The sequence below is a fragment of the Heteronotia binoei genome, chromosome 11 (assembly GCF_032191835.1).
Source record: "Heteronotia binoei isolate CCM8104 ecotype False Entrance Well chromosome 11, APGP_CSIRO_Hbin_v1, whole genome shotgun sequence".
Lineage (NCBI taxonomy): Eukaryota > Metazoa > Chordata > Lepidosauria > Squamata > Gekkonidae > Heteronotia > Heteronotia binoei.
Genome location: NC_083233.1, coordinates 83,175,884 through 83,180,021, shown reverse-complemented (window position 1 = coordinate 83,180,021; position 4,138 = coordinate 83,175,884). Strand labels below are relative to the sequence as shown.

Here is a 4,138-nt window from a genome sequence, read left to right as displayed (position 1 = left end):
CGGCCTCTGAAGAGCTCTCGGCCTTCAACAGAGCAGGAAGAGGGGCTGTTTTGTCCGTAGCTCGTGCACAACCCTCCTGAATCCCAGGGCGGTGGAGCTACGGAGGGAGGGGAATCCTGGGAAGAAGGGTCTGCGGGTCTCGCTCTGGCTGCTGAGGCACATGGGCGGGGGGGGGGGGGTCAGAGAGCCCTGCGTGGAGGCGGCGGGGGGAGGGGTCGGCCAGGCTATCAGAGGGGATCCTCTGGGGCTTCCGTGCCGCGGATGCCATCTCCCGGGTAGGGCCTGCCTGGAGATCCCCAGGAATTCCAGCTCCTCTCCAGACTACAGAGACCTGTTCTCCCCCCTTGGAGAAAACGGCTGCTTTGACCCCGAGATGGTCCCCAGGCCCCACCCCCCCAATCTCCAGGCGTCCCCCACCCCGGATCTGGCAACCCCACCCGCCAGGGCAAAGGGACCTGGCTCCCGCCGGCTTCCCCGGGGAGAGGAGCGCTGCAAGCTGCTCGGGCTGAGACCCACCCCCCGGCCCCCGTCTTGCTTTTTCTCTCTCCCCCTCTCTCCGCGGTGCCTGGGGGGGCTGCAGCCGGGGCCTCCGGGCCTTTCTCCCCTCCGCGCCCCGAGGGAGGCCTCGATCCTGGGCGCCGCGCTGGAGCAGGGCCGGAGGAAGGCGGCCAGGCCGGCGGAGGCTGCGCAGGCGGGGCGAGGAGGCGGAGGCAGCGGAGGCGGCAGACTGGAGAGAGGCCGCCTGGCCCCGGCCCCGGCCTCGCCGCCTAATTCTTCGCCTCCTCCGGCCCGGCCATGGCGCTGGTCACGCTGCAGCGCTCGCCCACCCCCAGCGCCGCCTCCTCCTCGGCCAGCACCAGCGAGGTGAGCAGCTGAGACCGACCCCCCCCCCACCCCCCCCCCCCCGGCCGCCGCCGCCGCCTTTGTTCGCTGCTGCAGCCGGGGGGGGGGGGAGATCCCGCTTCTGCCCTGCCTTGCGCCCCCCCCACCCCCCGCCGCCTGCTTCTCCTCCTGGCCAGCGAGGCGCGCCCACCGCCCTCCTCCCGGCCAGCCCCCGCAGCCTGGGCGCACGTGCGTGGACTGGACTGCAGTGGACGCCCCCCCCCCCCCCCCGCCAGGCTCTCAGCAGCCCCAGGCACGGTGCCCCTCCCCCCTTTGGCCGGACCCTTCAGGGCAGCCTGCTGTACTTCCGCAGGCTGCGCCCCCAGTTGCAACCGGATCCAGCGCCCCCTTTCCTTGCGACCCTACAGATTGCTTCTCTGCGCCCTGCCTTCTCTCCCCGCCCCCTCCAGTCCCCATCCTTCACCGGCCCTATGTTTGGGTCCTGTAAGGAGCACCTGCCCTATGGCTTGCTTCTGGTGCCTGGCCCTCTCTGCATAAACCGCCCCTTCGTAGAATTCCTTTGCTCTCAATCCCTTTTCTTCCTCCCTCAGCCTGGGGTCAGCAGTCGGAACCCCTTGAGTTTTTCTTGCCCACACCAGCTGGACGCCTCTTGGAAGCTCTGCAAAGTCGGCCCTGGTTAGGGTTTGGGTGGGAGACCATCCCAAAAGTCCGGGGTCACAACGCAGAGGCAGGCCACGGCAAACCATCTCTGTTTGTCGCTTGGCTTGAAGACCCCCGGGAATGGCCACCCTAAAGCCAGCTGCGACTTGGCAACACTTTTCCACCCCCAGTTCTTTCTCTGGGCAACCAGAATCTCTCCCCCCCCCCCCCCCCCCGGCCCTCTCCACTGGCCACATCAAATTCCCTGTCCCTGGGTCCCACAGCAATTGTGCTTTGCCTCCTGCCCTGTTGCTTTCTTCCCGGGCATTGCAGCATCCATCAGCCCCCACCTCCCCCCTTCTCCTGTAGCTTTTTAACTGCCCCGTATGATTCGATTCCTGCCAGAGCTCAGCTTCCTTCTCCTAGCAAGGTGCCTGTCTGACGGCTGCTGAAATCAGTTCGCGCGTGGCAGGTTACACACGGGAGAGCCAGCAGAGACCGGCTGAGATTAAGCTTTTTGCTTTGTCACCTGCGGCCGTCTGGGATGCAAGGTGTTGTGGTGCAGGCGGGTCACGCACCTAACATGGAGTCATCGAAGGAGGAGATCTTGGGGATTGGCTCCAAGCCTCCTGCTCAGAAACTTGTTCCCGTATGATGGGAGCAGCCTGATGTAAACACGATGCTGGCAGGGGTGAAACCTCTTTGCTGTGGGCATCTAAAGCAGGCTGGCACCTGGCCAGGTGTGCTGTGGGTGCTACATGGCTGCTTTGCATGGGGGGCAGGCCAGCTGCAACGTAATGCTACTGTGGACATGCCAAGGCCCACAGCGAATGCTTTGCCTCTGCCTGGGTCATGTTGAAATCAAGCCTCCTTCCTTTGGCTTCCTGGGGCCCTCTATGTCTTATGCAACCTTTGCTTATGCGTGTCCCTCCCTCCACATGCACTTCCAGGGCCGGATTAACAAATAGGCCGAGTAGGCACTGGCCTATGGCCCCCATGCTTCTAGGGGCCCCAGGCCGATTTGCCTCTCCCTGCCTCTCCCCCAAGGGGCTTTTGAGAAGCTGCCTGCAGGAGATATTAAGAGATAATTTGTGAGAGGGGCCCTGAGATTTTGACTGCCTAGGGGCCTCAGGAGGAGGTTTAATCTGGCACTGTGCACTTCACTTGTTTTGTGTTTGTGTTGTGTTTACTCTCTGCATCTTGCTGCCTCTCTTTTATCTCCTGTGACCCGTAACCCTTGAGACCTCGTATCCCCCTGGTCTGGTACCAGGATCTATGCCCTGTAGAACATTCTTAAGCATTTGCCTATCCCGGAAGATCAAAACCCAGTTTTGCTCCCCTGCCGGATCCAGATTTGTGATGCTTTTCTCTCCCCTCGCCCCAAGTTTTGTACACATTGTTAAGTTGAAATCATCTCCGCTTGAAGGCAGTCCACTTTATCAGATTGGTCAGTTTCTTTGCTGTCTCTCCATTCCTTGTTGGTGTCTCTTTCTCCCCTTCTACATGGAAAAAGGATTTGCCTCCTAGCTGGATTTGCTATCATTGGCAGAAGTTTGTGAAGGTTTTTAAAATGGCAACAATTCTCACTGTACACAGAGGTTTGGTTTGGAACGGTGTGCACTTGGTTGTGTTGTCGACAGACAGAGATGACCTCATTGTGATCCCATTTACACACTAGTAAATTGGGATTACTCCTGATAGAAATTATAGGGATTAAGCTGTTATGAGTACTGGAGGAGAACCAGCCGTGTGTCCAGTTTGCTTATGTCTCCTTTTTCTATCATGTTCCAGTCCAGCTGGGGTGTGAAAGCACATGGCCAACTTTCCCCCTCCTTTGCAGGGCTTCTTGTCATGCAATTTGTGTCTTTCACACTTAAATCCAAAGCAGTGATTTGGATTTCAGAAGCAAACGTCTTTTTGCAGATCTTTCACTTTGTTTAGGGGGAAGTCACAACAGTAAGCATTCTTTTAAAAAGTGCATAGGTGACCAGTCATCTTCCTTACCTTTTCATCGATTCACAGACCAAAATTAAATGACCATATTACCAAAGCTTTCTGAAATATTGAAGGAAATATAGCATGATTTACAGAGTAAAGGGCAAAAGCTGCCCCTCTGGAAAGACGATCCTTAATATTTTCTTTTTGATTGCAGAGTCGGAAACGACTGGTGCTTGCACAGGGGACTACCTTTACCTTTCTACCAGATCCCAAAATAGCTGATAATCATATCCAAGTTTACCACTTACTGTCAGCATTGCAGATTACAATACCCATGCCAGTTAATCAACAAAAGCTTTAACAGGTTCAGTTCAGGTGAGTGGCCGTGCTGGTCTGAAGCAGCAGAACAACGTGTGAGTCCCGGGGCACCTTGAAGACCAACAAAGGTTAATTCTGGGTAAAAGCTTTTGTGTGCTTCTACCCGGAATAAAACTGTGCTGGTCTTACAGGTGCCCACTGGACTCACACTTTGCTCTTTGATAAGTTAATTGGTGATCAGTTAATTAAAGATTTCAGGTTTTCACGGCTGGTAACATCATTAGGGTTTGTAGACTCTTTCGGGATCAAGTGCCGTTGTTCTACTGGAGAAAGTTTTCCTTCCAGACGTTTCGTTCTCAGCTTGCGGAGAACATCCCATCCAGTGGCGTTGCAGATGGAT

At 57.0% G+C, this 4,138-nt stretch overlaps 1 pseudogene; it reads left to right on the top strand.

Annotated features, from left to right (window-relative positions):
• The first annotated feature begins 795 nt into the window (after positions 1-795).
• The window catches only part of LOC132579044 (glycolipid transfer protein-like), a 6,480-nt pseudogene continuing 3,137 nt past the window's right edge, over positions 796-4,138 (top strand).